The sequence below is a fragment of the Bos mutus genome, chromosome 1 (assembly GCF_027580195.1).
Source record: "Bos mutus isolate GX-2022 chromosome 1, NWIPB_WYAK_1.1, whole genome shotgun sequence".
In the NCBI taxonomy this organism is placed as follows: Eukaryota; Metazoa; Chordata; class Mammalia; order Artiodactyla; family Bovidae; genus Bos; species Bos mutus.
The window spans coordinates 133,406,913-133,424,159 of record NC_091617.1 but is presented as its reverse complement, the minus strand read 5'-3'; positions in this window follow the sequence as shown (position 1 = coordinate 133,424,159).

Here is a 17,247-nt window from a genome sequence, read left to right as displayed (position 1 = left end):
TGCTGAGGAGGTGCCTCCAAAGCTGCCAGTCACCCAGCCTGACAGCAAGCAGAAGGAGCCCTGGGCATCCTCGCTCCACGTTCTATAGATGACACTGGATTTCCTTTACCTCTCCACCTGCTTCTGGTGCTTCCTGAGGAGCAGAACCTTCTAGCAGTTCTTATCCTGAGATTTAATGGAGTCGTCACATTCTGTAGCTAGCTGGGGAGGAGGAGAGGCGAGAAACCTTGGTGTTGACCGCTCTGCATAGTTCCCCATGTGTGAGACCCATAGACACGTGTGTGTCATTGCAATAGGCCGGTCCAGACTCTGTAAAGATCCGCAGGCCTGCGGGAAGTCAGCCTGAGCCAGGCCAAGTGCTCATCTTGCTGGTTAGCTACCCCGGGTGGGCTCTGCTGAGAATGAATGTTATACTGATTTCTCCCCTGCACTGTGGGAATGTGCCATTTTCTGGTGATCTGGACCAGGCCACTTTGCACTCACATTCCCCATTTGGCACAAGTGTACATAAGTGGGGTTGAGGGATCTTAAGGATTGAATTATGTCCCTCCCAGTTCCTATGTTGAGGCTTTAACCCCTAGTCCCTCAGAATGTGACCTTATTTGGAGACAGGGATTCATGGAGTTCATCAAGTGAAAGTGAAGTGATTAGGGTATTCCTAATTCAATAGGACCGGTGTCCTGAGAAGAAGGAAGAATCTGGGCAGAGACCTGCCTGGAGGGAAGATGATGTGAAGGCACCAGGAGAAGACGGCCATCTTCAAGCCACAGAGCAAGGTCTGGGCAGGTCCTTCCTATAGAGCCCCCGGTGCGTGTGAGATGCTGCCAGGACCTGAATTTCAGAGAATGGTGATTCAACACGTTTCTGTGGATTAAGCACCCAGTTTGCTCTGGGCAGTGCTTGCAAACTTGTAAAGAGGACTTTATCAGCCAAAATAAAACAAACAAAAAAAAGCCCCTCTAGCTACAAATGCTGGGAAAGATTGAGGACAGGAGAAGAAGGGGGAAACAGAGGATGAGATGGTTGGATGGCATCACAGACTCAATGGACATGAGTTTGAGCAAACTCCAGGAGATAGTGAAGGATAGGGAAGCCTGGTGTGCTGCAGTCCATGGAATGCAAAGACTCGGACACCACTGAGTGACTGAACAATAAGCAACAGCTACAGATGCCAGGACTTAGTGAATAAGTGGGTACTAGAAGTTCCCCTGGGGTTCCAGAAAGTGGGTGAGTGCAATTTCTAGGGTTTGTGCTGGCAACTCTTCCCACTGCAAATAAGAAGACAGTTTGCAGAGCCAGACTGGGGTGGGTGGGGGCAGGGGCTAGCAGCAGCTTCATCATTGATTTTTGACAGTTATTTATAAGACTCATTACAAAGCACAGCTTTTCTATAGTTCAGAGCTGTGTCCCATATCTTCTTTCTTTTTATGAACCCGGATTCAGACAGGCCCAGACTCCGCAATGAAGAAGTCTGAGATGAGTACCTCTAACAGTTATGGGTGTATATGAGAGACACTGAGATCTTGTTTAATGCTCAAAAAAATCCTGCCTAGTAGATATTTCACTCCCCTTTTTAGCACTGAAATATAATTAATTTACAATGTTCCAGGTGTACAGAAAAGTGATTCAGTTTTTTATATATATATATATGTATATATATATATTCTTTTTCAGGTTCTTTTCCATAACCTATGATTATCGCAAGATGTTGATAAAGGTCCCTGTGCTATACCCCTGTTTTGTTTCTCAGATTATACTGAGAATCAGAAGAGCTAAGTCCCTTGCTCAAGATCACACAGTTAGCTGTGTACTGGAGGAGTGTTGATCACCAAAGCACATACTCTTAAAGCAATCAGTTCCTTGTGGGTCAAGTGTCTCCCCTAGGTTATCTGAGATGTTGAGCTTGGTGTCCTTAGCCTGACCTTTGGCCCAGTCATTTAAAATAATGCCTTGTTTTTAGTGACCTGGCGAATGCTTTTCTGGCTCCGTGTGGCAAATCCGCTTCTTGTGGAGGTCTCCACCACTGACTTCTCATTTCTCAGGGTCCCATGTTGCGGGCACCAGGTAGGGTGACAAGCCTCACCTTTATACTTCCTGGGTAGCCCAAGGTCAACTTCATTTACTGGGTAGGATATACTTTGCTGGCACATGAAGGCCGTCTGAAAGCACACTGCAGGGCGCTGGACCATCCAGAAGCACATGGTAGAACCCCAGCCTGCCGAGGGCACAGTTCAACAAACAAGTCAGCTCTATTTCCAGTCGGCTTCAATGCCAAGGTTAAGTTAGTTTCAATGAACGAGTTCCCATATTCCAAGTCTTTAAAGGAAAATGAGCTCTTTTTGGTGGGCCTTCAAGGACAAGCCCCAAGTTCAGGTTGGGATTCCTCTTTCCAGAGCCTTCTGAGCCACCTTGGTCAGCTCTCCCCTTGAGCACAGCGCTGGGTCTTTTCATTTACCTTTTTTAAAAAATGTTTTTTCAGTGGTAAAAGTATCACATGATACAAAACATAGTATTTTAACCATATTTAATTGGACAGTTCAGTGGCAGTAAGTACATTCACATTGTTGTGCAAATTTCACCATCATCCATTGCCTGAATTTTTCACCTTCTTAAACTGAAACTCTGTCCACATGAAGCACTAACTCCCCACTCCCTGTCCTCCACACCCCCAGTCCTTGACATCTACCAATGTACTTTCTGACTCTATGAATTTGACTATTCTAGGTATCTCGTATAAGTGGAATCAATATTTGTCCGCACCTAATGTATATTGGAATGCATTTTTAAGGTTAATTTAATATATGTCCTACAAACAGATTGTCCCTTCTTTTATAGTGAGTACATGGCAATACTTGCCTCATTGATTGGCACTAACGTACTTCTTTGGTTCAGGCTCCCTTTACTATCCTGACCCCTACTGTGATCATGTTCCTGTCCTGGAGCTTCCTCCTGAGCCCTGAGACGCCCACAGCCATGTTGTCACTTCTACAGCATTTGTCTCTCACACCCAGATACTCAGACAATGATTCATTTCTCCCAAAGGGGCAGCAAGCAGAATTTGGAAAGGACTTGCTCCCCGGAACCTGCTGTGCATGGAACACGTCCCCCCTCCCAGTGCTACTCACTCCAGCCACAGGATTAGCCTTCAGCTCTCTGGGTTTTCCTTGTTGTCAATTTTCAATTTAGTCTCCAAATTATTCACCTGACAGAGAAATGATCTCCCCTCCAAACTCTCTTCATCTGTAGTGATACCTCCATCCCTGGAGGCATTGCTTCATACATACCAATAACTTGGAGAATAAACTGAGCTCGACTGCTCCAAGCAGAGAGCTCTGCTGAATGCAAACCCTCCCCCCTAAGACTTGTGTCCAGCATCCTCCAAGCAGTGTTCACATACGGCTGATCTCATGGTACCTGAGCATGCTATCACCCATAAAATACTCCAGTGTTTCCACTCCTTTGAAGACTCACTGTGTGTTGGGCAGTGGTTCTCAAACCTGGGGTTTAGTAAAGCCAGATGACTAGGCCCCATCCCCAGAGTTTCTAATGAACTAGTCTGGGCTGGAGAATGACATTGAAACATGTAAAATATCATGTAAGAAACGAGTTGCCAGTCTATTCTAAATTTTTTAAATTGAGGTATAGCTGATGCACAATATTGCATAAGTTTCGGGTGTACAACATAGCAGTTCACAATTTTTTAAGTTATCCTCCATTTATAGTATTATAAAATATTGGCTATATTCCCTGTGCTGTACGATATATCCTTATAGCTTACTTATTTTATACAGAGTAGTTTGTACCTCTTAATCCCCTACCCCTACTTACTTAATCCCTTCCTCCCTTCCTGCTCCCCTTTGGTGACCACTAGTTTGCCCTCTGTGTCTGTGAGTCTGTTTTTGTTGTTGTTGTTGTTGTTTTTAATATTAGATCCTCTGGAGAAGGAAATGGCAACCCACTCCAGTACTCTTGCCTAGAGAATCACATGGATGGAGGAGCCTGGTGGGCTACAGTCCATGGGGTCGCAGAGAGTTGGACGTGACTGAGCGACTTCACTTTCACTTTCATAAATGGTATTACATAGTATTGTCATTCTCTGCCTGACATTTCTCTAAGATTAATACTCTCCGAGTCCATCCATGTTGCTGCAGATGCTGTGACCCCATGGACTGTAGCCCGCCAGGCTTCTCAGTCCATGTGATCCTCCAGGCAAGCATACTGGAGTGGATTGCCATGTCCTCCTCCAGGGGATCTTCCTGACCCAGGGGTGGGACCCACATCTCCTGTATCTCCTGCATCACAGATGGATTCTTTACCACGGAGCCATTAAGGAAGCCCATACAGCCCACAGTACCGTAAGAGCTGGTCTGCAAGGAGAATTTGCATCTCTAAAAGGTTTTCAAGTGATGTTGGAATTGCTAGTCCAAGAATTACTCCTTAAGAACCACTATAGTAGTGTGTGCATAAAGAATTAAAATTCTGCCTGATTTGAATGTAGACTAATATTCTAATGAAACAATGATCAAGTTCATGTTCACTCATTCATTCATTTATTCAGCAAATATTTTCTGACTGGCTACTGGTCACTAGCCAGGCCTTAAGGATGAAATAGTGACTAGGATTGCTCTGACCCCTGCCCCCTCAGGGTGCAAGACACACTAGCTCTGATGCACTATTTACAATGGCCAAATATAGAAACAACCTAGGTACCCATCAACAGATGGAAACATAGACACACACATACCAGTGACCAGCAATCAGTCAGAAAATATTTGCTGAATGAATGGATGAACAACATGAACTGATCGTTATCTTATTAGGATATTAGTCTACATTCAAATCAGGCAGAATTTTAATATTTTATGCATATGGTACTACACTTTTTTAAGTGTGATTCTTGGACTAGCAACACCAACATCACCTGAGAACTTCTTAGAAATGCAAATTCTCCTTACAGACCAGCTTTGATGATACAGTGGGCTCAGAACAATAGGAGGGAAAGTATAGGCTGCACTGAAGCTCAGAGCAGGAGCTCCAGACCAGTCTGTTGTGTGAGTAAGTAAGGGAGAAGTCTTGTAAGGCTTCCTGGAAGAAGTGGCATCTAAACTGGACCTTCAAATAGAAATAAGGGTGAGCCAAAGGAAGTCAGGTAGGGAATGTGTTCCAGGTAAAGGAGAAATCAGGTATAAAGGTCAGGGGAGAGTAATGGCACGGTGTGATATGGAACCTGGAAGTTCAGGTAATGGGGATGGTGTCTGTGTATGAGAGGAGGATGGGAAGTAGACAGAGAGACTGGAAGCTGGAGCTGGCCATGGTAACTGGTGTTGCTGGGGCAAGGGCTCTCCAAACAGTCCTTGGACCAGCAGCATCAGCATGAATAGGGAACTTCTTGGAAATGCCAGTACTTGGGCACCATAGAGACCTGCTGAGTCAGAAACTCTGGGGGTGGGGCCCAGCCATCTATGTTTTCACAAGCCCCCCAGGGGATCTGATGTGGCTCATGTTTGAGAGTTACTCAACTAGAGAAGTGGGCACAGATTGGATAGAGGCCACATAAGTCCTATTAGGGCATCTGGATTTGATCACACAGCACCCACAGCACACAACCATCTCTCAGTAAACATGTAGTTGTTGCTTGATTGAACAGTGAAAGAATTTAAACGAAATGGTAATGTGACCTACTTGTACTTTCAAGGTAATCTCTTTGGCCGATGTGGAGACTATCTACAACATCATTTCTGTGCAAAACTTTATTCTTATGGTTAGTTATCATTTTACTGAAGTAAGGCCTTGGGGTCCTATTCACAGGGGTCAGAAGGTGGAGGTATTGGCTGAGCCTGGCTCCCCATGACTTTCAAATACACTTATGAATACAGCACACACCTACAACAGAATCAACTCAGTCAACTTGTGTGGGAAGAAAGGATGCCGAGAACTGAGGTTGGGCATGCTCATACCATGACAGTCCTTGGACTCAGGGCCCAGCTGTGTGTGTTAGGATCTGCTTCTCCTGTGGTTTTCTGCTGCTGACTGCTCTGATGGTGGACGCTCAGAGATGTGAATCTGTGAAGCTCCAAGAGTCTCCATGGCTCTGAGCCAGGTCTTACTCTTCCTTGTCCTTCCTCTACTTCCTTCTACTTCCAGGTGCCTGTATCCTGATTTGAGAGCCTTCCTCAGATTCTTGGGACCCTGCCTCCTCCAGCACAAATGACATTCTAGTGCCTGCTATGCTGCTTTCTCTGGATCTTTTACCAGTAAGGCTGCCCTGCAGGGCCTGCTCTGTCTTGTACAAGAAAAGGCCCTTCCACCTGCCCTGACCACACTCTCCTGGTGGGGGCTGAGTGGGCCAACTTGGGGGCTGTAGTACACGACTTGTAACCAGAATCACACCAGCTGGACCTAGGGTGGTCATCTGACCATCACTACCTGCCTGGTCATTTGAGACTGTGCCTGGGCTAATGTCAGGCCAATTCAGACCCCTCCCAGGAGAATGTGGAAGATGGACTGGATCGGGCCATGAGCATAGAGACTGCAGGAGAGAGAGTCATGGTGTAGAGGAGAACCCAGGACAGCCCTGAGGGCTTGAGCAGTCCATGTAGGGCCAGAAACCACCTGTTGGCAGAAGCTGGTGAGAGGAGAGGAGAGGCAAGAAGGTGCAGGGGCAAGGGAGAGCAGAGGCACCTGGGGAGAAGCTCGCCCTCCTTGCCCCTCACCCCGTCACCTTAAGTTCTGATTTGCCTATGGCCTGGTGTCCCCCAGTTTCCCTCCATGGTATCCAGTAAAAGCACTTCTCTACTACACCCAGTGGAATTGAAGAACTGGCTTGAGAAGTCTGTGTTCTTTGTAGCTCATTGACTCTCAATGGGCTCCCTGTTGGTGGTGGTGTGCCTGGGATTGACAGGTTCTATCCAGAGGCTTCCTGCTACGTGGATGCCCAGCTCACTCCCTGGGACTGTGATTTGCTCTGGAGGACCATTTGGTCTGCAGCCCAGGCCTCCCATTTAGCTCCATCTTGCTACTGGGAACCTTCTAGGCCCAGGGCTGGGAAGAGGCTGGCTGTGGACATGTGTAGGTTGAAGTAACTTGGCCTTTGCAACCAATACATGGGAAAATGGGCTCTCAGGTACTCAGGCCCAGGCAGGAACAGAGCCAGGCTTTATACCACGTGGTCAAGGGTGTTGGGCATGTGGTGTCTCCCTTCTTAGCCCAAGAGGCCTCAACTGGATGCTGGATCACAGACACCTTCATAAGGACTATTTCAATAGGTTAATATCATAGACACTTGAGGATTGGGAGAGAAATGGAGGTGAGTGTCCTGGCCTTGCTGTCTTAACCTTTTTAAGCTCATGTCAAGATTCCAGGCTGGAAGGCTGGGCTGACAGGTGTGTGACCTGTGAATTCCCACAGGGCTCCATACTCAGAAACATCTGGTTTAATGCTCTGTCATTTTGAGATGACTTAATAACTGCTTAACAAGGAGATCTGCATTTTTATTTTGCAAAGGGCACTGTAGGTAAGAGACAAGTCCAGCAGATGGGGGTCCTGTTCTGGCCCTTTCCTGACTCCACACTGATTACTCCAACTCACCTGCACATGCACAAATCTGGGTCTGATTGCACTAAGTTCTTGCCACAGGTGTTGTTCTTGCTGCTTGTGAGCCAACACTTTTGAGAGCATGTACTGTGCCAGGCACCCCACACTGCTCAGGGAGCTCATTCAAGGAGGAGATAGATGTTTCGTTGGAAAATGGACACGCAGGGCAATGAATCTGATCTCGTCATGGAAAGGGAAAAGCCTTCCTGAAAGAGTAGACACATGAATTGAGTGATGGGTGATTAAAGATTAGTCAAAGACTCTAGGCAGTTCAGCCTGGGCAGAGATCTGGAGAAGTGAGTGTCCTAATGTGTGCAGGGAGCTGAAACAATTAGGGAGGACAGTGTGAGGCCAGGAGTGACAGGATATGAGGGTGGAGGGACTGACAGGGACCAGACCAGAGGGCCTTCTCTGGAAGGCCTATACTCAAGGAACTTGAAACCTTTGGAATCAAATGGGGAGCCACAGAAGGATCAGAAACAGGCAGGAACACGATCATATCTGCATGTTGGACAACCCTCTGGTGGCTGTGCTGTGGCCAGTGGATTACAGGCAGTGAGCCTGGAGGGTGTCTAACACAAGCTGCCCCATTACTGAGGATTATCTTTAGCTAGACAGACCTGAGTTTCCCAGGAACAGGACTTCATTTGTCCTGCTACAGACTTTGCCTACAGATCTGAGTTTTGCAAGCCCTGCTTAGAAGTTATTGGAGCTCTAATTAAGGCCATGAAAGGCTTTAACAGTGACCAGAGGCATTTTTCCTTCTCTTCGTCTTCACATAGTGCCAGAAGGAGCTGAGAACCCTTCTTTCTTCTCAGTTGGCACTGGCACCCCTTCCTAACTGTGGGCTGGCCCAGGTGCTGGAAACCCTGGGATTCTAGTTAGCCAGGTGCTATTTACATGGCCGACACTAGGAAGGCATAGCTTCTCCAAGTGCCTGCTCATTGGAAAGCACCACTAAACAGGTAGAGTGCCATGGGGGCATGCGTGTGTGAGTGCTAAGTCACTTCAGTCGTATCCAACTCTTTGCAACCCTATGGACTGTATCCTGCTAGGCTTCTCTGCCCATGGGCGTCTCCAGGCAAGAATACTGGAATGGATTGCCATTCCTTCCTCCAGGGGATCTTCTCAACCCAGGGATCAAACCTGAATCTCTTGCGTCTTCTGCATTGGCAGTAGAGTTCTTTACCACTAGGCCACCTGGTAAGCCCCAGAGTGGCATGGTGGGCAGAAGTCTAAAGATGTCTCTCAAAATCCCTGACCCTGGTTGTTCAATCAACACTAACCTATTTGCACCTGTGAATGGACTCTGAAGCAGCATTAAGGTTGCTACTCAGTGGGCTTTAAGATAGGGAGATTAGGCCAGGCTGTCCAGATGAGTCCCATACAATCACATGATCTTTAGAAGCAGAAGAGGGTCCCAGAAGAGAGTCCCAGCATGAGAAGGGTTTGATGTGCTGTTGCTGGCTCTAGGATAGAGGGGATAGAGTGCAAGGACCAGAGAGGTTTCTAAAGGAGCACCAATTGACAGCCAGGAAAGACTCAGGGAACTCAGTCCTACAACTTCAAGAGACTGGATTCTAGTAACAACCCGACTGAGCTTAGGAGCAGATCTCTGCACCCCCACCCCCACCCTCCAATAGAAATACAGCTGTTTGTGCTTTTTTAATCAAAACAGCCCTCAAGGCAGACCAGGGTCTTGGGCTTGGAGATTCACAAGGTAGAACAGCTTTGCTGTGGTGAGGGAGATGTGACTTTAGGTGTGGGCTCTGAGGCAGCTAAGAAATAGGCATGAGAATGTAGCTTCAATTGACTGTAAGTTTCGTGGATGTAGGCACTAAGTACCTTAGTAGCTCTGAGTAAGGTCCTGAACCAAGACAAGAAGGATCAGTGTTACCTGGACTCCCAGAGAAAAGTGAATTCTTGGGCCCACCTCAGCCTAGCTGAGTCAGAACATCTCAGGGTGAAGGCAGAAGTCTGTGTTTCACCAAGCTTTTCAGGTGGTCCTGCTGCTGGTTCATGTTTGAGGATCACTGTAGTAACACTAGAACAATTTAGTCTCAACTATAACAATCTAGAACAATCCGAGTCTCAATCTTGGCTGTTGATTGGAAGAAGTTGGGGTGCTCTAAAAAGTTACAGTTGCCTAGACCCTACGTCAGACCAATTTACTAAAAATTTCTGGGGTGGGGCTCACGTTTCTGCTCAGTGGCTTCAGTCGTGTCTCTTTGAGACCCTATGAACCCTATGAAGCCCGCCAGGCTTCTCTGTCCATGGAATTCTCCAGGCAACAATACTGGTGTCTGTTGCCATTTCCTTCTCCAGGGCATCTTCCCAACCCAGGGATGGAACCTGCATCTCCAGCATTGCAGGTGGATTCTTTACTGTTGAGGCACCGGGGAAGCCTAAGGTGGGGCTAGACATTTGTAATTCAGTTTCCCCAGCACCTCTAATGTACAATAAGAATTGCTACCCAGAGATTTCACTGGTGATCCAGTGGTTAAGATTCCAGACTTCCAATGCAGGGGGCATAGGTTTGATTCCTAGTTGGGAAACTAAGATCCCACATGCTGTGTGGTATGGCCAAAAATAATAAAATAAAATGAAATAAATATTTAAAAATTGCTACCCAGATGCTTGGCATGTAATTGAAGCTTGATAAATATTTCCTAACCAGATGGATGGTTAAAACATGTAAAATATCATGTATGAAACGAGATGCCAGTCCAGGTTCAATGCACGATACTGGATGCTTGGGGCTAGTGCACTGGGACGACCCAGAGGGATGGTATGGGGAGGGAGGAGGGAAGAGGGTTCAGGATGGGGAGCACATGTATACCTGTGATGGATTCATTTTGATATTTGGCAAAACTAATACAATTATGTAAAGTTTAAAAATAAAATAAAATTAAAAAAAAATAATATACTTTGAAAGATCCTTGATATTAGGGATAGCTTTACCAGAGGAGCAACCCTGAAGCCAGACCCTAAGGGCCTTAGGAGCTGTGGGAGAGGAAGGGACAAACCAGCCTTGGTCCTGGTTGTCATCTTCCTCTCTGAATACTTTTTGGACATCTAATTCATCCTGGTTAAGTTTACCCAAAAGGCATGGAGATGAGACGCAGGTGTAGGTTGAGAGCCTACAGTTATTTCTATTTCCTCTTACATCACGTCAGTCTGTGGAGTATAAACGAGTTCATTTCTGAGGCATGGGGGAACCATAGTACACCAACTCCTCAGAGCTTCCTCCCCATCACTTCACTAATGTGTAGTAGCAGCGGGTCATGGCCACTTATCTTCTTCTGGAATTGCTTTCTCCATGAAGGTAAGTGTGTGACAGGTCCTTGGCTTTTTAGTCCAAATAACTAGTCTTCTCTAGCACATGGATAGCAGAGACACCAGACCATTCTCAAATATAATTACCCATCAAAATCTCCTGGAAAGTGACAATTCATATTGCTAGGTTCAGTGTGGAACCACTAGATCACGATGTTCAATAGCTGAGCTTATAATAGAAACCCCAGGAGAGTCCGATGTCTCCAGTCCATGTGAGTTTGGGAATCATTGCATCCTAACATCCTCTATTCACAAAGAAATGTTTTTTCTATAAAAAGATCCCAGCATTGTTAAATGTAAACTCGCTTTAGCAAAAAGGTTGTATCAATAAAGAGGAATTAGAGTAAAAGTTAAAGAATTATCAATACTTCACAACAGTTACAGTTTTGTCTACTTACCTTCTTTTTCCCCCACTAAACTGATTCTTTTCTCAAGATTTACTGGTACTTCTCATCCTAAACTGATTTCTGAATTTAATCTTCCTCTTGTGATTTTAAGGCATTGAACTAGTTTGTCTTCAAACACCATTCAAGATGCTTTTACTTTTCCCCCTTCCTAGCTGCAAACATTGGTTAACTGTATCATAATTGATGAGGGGTCCCTAGCCATGAGGTCTTTGCCATTTTCCCTCTTAGCTTCCACTTCCTTCTTATGAAGTGGCAAAGGAAAAACCATAAATAGTTAATAGCATCATCAGGCTCACTCCTGAGTTCTCTCCTCTTGTGTCTGTCTGTTTGTCTTGATCATTAGAACAGGGGCTAATTAGCTTCCAAGTCTTCCAAAGTTACAGATTGTATGGATGCTAATTTGGAAAACAATGATAAGATTTACATACTAAACACGTTCCTCCTGATTCCCTTAGCAACCACCCCCAAACTCCGTACGAAATTATCAACCCATTTTGGCCAGAAGGTAACCGTAAGAATTCGTTTGGACAGATGCTAACCAGGGAGCCTGCATCCTCACTCCCACTCCTGGGTGCTGAGCCTCACAGGTTCTGAAGGCAGGGCAACTCTGCCTCCTGCTTTCACACCATCAACTCTGCCAGCTTCCTGGGACAAGCTAAGAGAGGTTTTACTGTCCTTTCTCCAGGTCGAGCTAGGTGGGCAGACTGAAGGTTCAGCAAAGAGCAATCTATGCCAGTCTCCACCCTTAGAAGGCACCAGATCCAGGAGACCTCTTCTCTCATCTAATTCTTGTCCACTGACACTGAGAAATAGCTGGAATGCTCTTAAAATCATGTGCACTCTGGCTCTCTGACTTAGGGGAAAACATTTGAGGGATGAGGGATTATTTGCGAACGTGCTGGTGAGATCGAATTGCAGACATTGACACGGGGAAAGTGGATCCAGCCGTGCAGGGTGGGTGGGGTGGAAGTAGACATGGGGGCGCTGAGCAGAGGCATCCTGGCTGGGCCTGTCTGAAACATCACACTTGGCTGCCTGATACCCTCCCCCCACCCCCTGGAGGCACTGTGGGCCTTGTGCTCTTTTGATGCCAGGAGAAGAGGTGGATGGGAGAAACCTGACCCTCTAATGCCAGACGCCCGGTGCAGCTGATGCATGGCTGGATCCTCTTGCCAGACTTGGCTAGGCTCCCTCTCTGTTCGAAGCAGCATTAAGAAGATGGATTTCTGTTAGCCAGCTATAATGAGAGACTGTAAGGGCTGCAAAGGATACACTTGACTTGTGGACACCTTGTATGCGTGCCAGTCGCTTCGGGGGAAAGCACTTGACAGAGACCCAGGTGAGGCTCCTCTTCAGGTTCTTGTTGTTCTGTTCTCTCCCCTCCCTGTCCTCTCTCATCCTCCATTTCTTCCCTTGTTCACTCCCATGCTCTCCTTCATGGTCTGGAAATGATCTGTGTGAAAAGGACTCAGAGCCAATCCTGACTTGGCTTGAAGGGTTGCTCAGCTCCCTAGATTCTCCCCACTGTGTCCCTACCAAGGGTGCCCCTGAGGTGGGGCCTCTGCAGTGCCAGAGCAACAGGCTCCCACTGCTGCCCAGTGATGTTTCCAGATGCCTCAGTCTCATGGGCAAGAGTGCAAGCATTGGCTTGTGAAGTCTGACTGCTCCCAAGGAGGATTGGGGAGCTTGGCCCTCTCGGGCTCTGAAGGGTCGTTTCCAGGAGCTCAGCTTGACTGTGACTCAGTTTATGCCCCTTGCAGGGGTGAGGGGAAGGGAATTTGGCTTCTGGTGAGTGGAGATCGCTATCCAGGCTGGTTCTGCCAAGGCACCTCTCCTGGGAAGGAGTCCCCAGATTCCAAAGCATGGGAGGCAGCTACGGGCTCCTCTTACATATACCCTAGGGTCTGCCCAGAGGTGCCCAGAGCCCCCTGGAGTCCAGAACCCCTCGGAGTGTGCTTGCCAACCCAAGCCTCCCACTAGTGCCCATGCACTCAGAGAGAGAGAGCAGGGACACGCACTGGCCAAGTGGGGAGACACTGCACAGCTTCCTTGCTCTCCTTCTCCATCCCTGGCTGCAGGATCCTGCTCCTATTTGCTGCCACCAGCACCCAAGGACGGAACCAAGGCCTCAGAAAAGACAGGAGACCCAGCCGTCACAGACACGTGGGCTCCCTTCCTGCAAGAGACAGTTCCTCGTGGATGGGCAGGCCCTCTCTACATGGCCTGGCTGGGAATGACCTTTGGAGGCCGCTTAAGCCACTCCCTTAGCCTGGGCAATGGCACCCATAGAATCCAAGTCTATCTTGAGCATTAAATTCCAGGTGCTGCTGGTATTAGCCCGTGTGGAGGGGAGAAAATCCAAGTGAAACCTGCCATGTTACCTCTGGTCACAGGTGTATTCCTCAGCATACATCTCCATGAACATGATACTTAAAATGGTAACAGAACAGAGCTCCACATAAATGAACTCTGCCCATCTTCCCAACCTCATGCCCTACACTTTCAGCTATTGGCTCCTCACTAGGGTTCAGCCCCACTGCCCTCCCCTGTCCCTGACATTTCTGTTTCCTTTCCCTGATGAAGTGTCATGTGCCCGCAGATGCCCTCCCAAATGGCCCTGGGTGAAGCGTGCTCCTCATCCCACCAGGAGTCACCCTCTGTCATGCAGTGTTACTTCCTACATGGTTCTTGGTTGATGCCCTCTGAGATGATCTTATTGTATTTTCTTAGTCTTTTGAAGGGAGGCTCTGTCTCCTCCATAATTTCACATCCATGAGAACATGGACTTTCTGTCCTGTCTTTGCTTCCCCAGTACCTAGCCTGGCGCCCAGGATGCAATAAGTGGTCAGAAAATACATACCGAGTACATCATTGATTGACAGCAGGAACAGAGGGCCTCACCCTGCTGCTGCAGAGGCTTCCTGGGTTGGGGAAGAGGGTAAGAACTGTCCTTTGGGTGCCAGAGGGAAGGAAACACTTCCCACTGGTGTGGCCAGGGGTATCGCTATCTAATTGACACCTCCCCGCCATGTGTCTGGGCTGGTTCACAAACACAGGAGGGTAACACACTGCTGCCTCAAGGCTGTGTCCTTGAATGGCTCCTAGTGTGGGAATAGTGGGCAGAACGTACGTTCCAAGGAGAGAGTGTGAGGAGCATCTGATGGTCTGGGTCAGCTCAGGGGTCAACCAGTAGTCACATCCTATCCATGACCTCCTTCAACAGGCCAATGTTGGCTTCCTCACCTTCGCCCTTGTTCCCTTCTCCAGACTCTTTGGGAGGCGCTGCTCTCTGCATTCTAGTTCCTTCCCTTGTGCTAAGTCACATAACCAAGAAATGACACAAATGATTTACTCTCCAAGTTAACATACAAACTTAAAACTTGACTTGAGGCAATGTAACAGCATGCCACAATACTAACGTAATGGAGAGGAAAATTGCTTTCTTCATCCACAAGTACCTTGCCAGGAGAGTTGTTGTTGCTCAGTCGCTAAGTCATGTACTTTGCGACCCCATGAACTGCAGCATGCCAGGCTTCCCTTCCCTGAAGGACAGGCTTCCCTGTCCTTCACTATCTCCCTGAGTTTGTGCAAACTCATGTCCATTGAGTCAGTGCTCCCATCCAGCCATCTCATCCTCTGTCACCCACTTCTCCTCTTGCCCTCAATCTTTCCCAGCATTAGTCTTTTCCAATGAGTTGGCTCTTCACAGCAGGTGGCCAAATTATTGGAGCTTCAGCTTTAGCACCAGCCCTTCCAATGAATATTCAGGGTTGATTTCCTTTAGTATTGACTGGTTTGATCTCCTTGCTGTCCAAGGGACTCTGAAGAGTCTTCTCCAGCACCACAGTTAGAAAGCATCAGTTCTTCAGCACTCAGCCTTTATGGTCCAACTCTCATATCGGTACATGACTACTGGAAAAACCATAGCTTTGACTAGATGGACCTTTGCTGGTAAAGTGATAATAAGTCTCTCCTTATTAATAAACTATCTAGGTTTCTCAATGGCACCCCAGTCCAGTACTTTTGCCTGGAAAATCCCATGGACAGAGGAGCCTGGTAGGCTGTAGTCCATTGGGTCGCTAGAATTGGACATGACTGAGTGACTTCACTTTCAATTTTCACTTTCATGCACTGGAGAAGGAAATGGCAACCCACTCCAGTGTTCTTGCCTGGAGAATCCCAGGGACGGGGGAGCCTGGTGGGCTGCCGTCTATGGGGTCGCACAGAGTCGGACACGACTGAAACGATGCAGCAGCAGCAGCAGCAGGTTTCTCATAGCTCTTCTTCCAATGAGCAAGTGCCTTTTAATTTCATGGCTGCACAGTGATTTTGGAGCCGAAGAAAATGAAATCTGACATTGTTTCCACATTTTCCCTATCTATTTGCCATGAAGTGATGGGGCCAGATGCCATGATCTTTGTTTTATGAATGTGAGTTTTAAGCCAGCTTTTTCACTCTCCTTTCACTTTCATCAAGAGGCTCTTTAGTTCCTCTTCACACTTTCTGCCATTAAAGTGGTATCATCTGCATATCTGAGATTGCTGATATTTCTCCTGGCAATCTTGATTCCAGCTTGTGATTCATCCAGCCTGGCATTTTGTATGATGTACTCTGCATATAAGTTAAATAAGCAGGGTGACAATATATAGTCTTGACATACACCTTTCCCAATTTTGTACCAGTCTGTTGTTTCATGTCCAATTTTAACTGTTGCTTCTTGTCCTGCATACAGGTTTCTCAGGAGGCAGGTAACATGGTCTGGTATTCCCATCTCATTAAGAATATTTCATAGTTTGTTGTGATCCACACAGTCAAAGTCTTTAGCATAGTCAATGAAGCAGAAAGTGAAAGTGTTATTCACTCAGTCATGTCCAATTCTTTGTGATTCCATGAACTGTAGCCCACCAGGCTTCTCTGTCCATGGAATTCTCAAGGCAAGAATACTGTAGTGGATTGCAATTCCCTTCTCCAGGGGATCTGCCCAACTCAGCGATTGAACCCGGGTCTCCCTCATTGCAGGCAGAGTCTTTACTGTCTGAGTCACCAGGGAAGTCCACATAGATTTTTGCTTTTTTTGGAATTCCTTTGCTTTTTCTGTGATCCAGAATATGATTGCAATTTGATCTCTGGTTCCTCTGACTTTTCTAAATCCAGCTTGTACATCTGAAAGTTCTGAGTTCACATATTGCTAAAGCCTATCTTGAAGGATTTTGAGCATAATCTTGCTGGCATGTGAAATGAGTGCAATTGTATAGTAATTTGAGCAGTCTTTGGCATTGCCTTTCTTTGGGATTGGAATGAAAAATGCCCTTTTCCAGTCCTGTGGCCACTGCTGAGTTTTCCATATTTGCTGGCATAATGAGTACAGCACTTGTAAGCATCATTTTTTAGGATTCAAAATAGCTCAGCTTTCTTATCCATTCATCTTCTGATGGACATCTATGTTGCTTCCATGTCCTGGCTATTATAAACAGTGCTGCGATAAGATAGCTGTGGTACATATACACAAAGGAGCATTACTCAGCCATTAAAAAGAATTCATTTGAATCAGTTCTAATGAGGTGGTTGAAACTGGGGCCTATTATACAGAGGAAGTAAGCCAGAAAGAAAAACACCAATATAGTATACTAACGCATATATATGGAAGTTAGAAAGATGGTATGCGAGACCATCTGTATGCGAGACAGCAGAAGAAACACAGATGTATAGAACAGGCTTTTGGATTCTGTGGGAGAGGGTGGGGGGGATGATTTGGGAGAATGGCATTGAAACATGTATAATATCATATATGAAACGAATCACCAGTCCAGGTTTGATGCATGATACTGGATGCTTGGGGCTGGTGCACTGGGACGACCCAGAGGGATGGTATGGGGAGGGAGGAGGGAGGGGTGTTCAGGATGGGGAACAC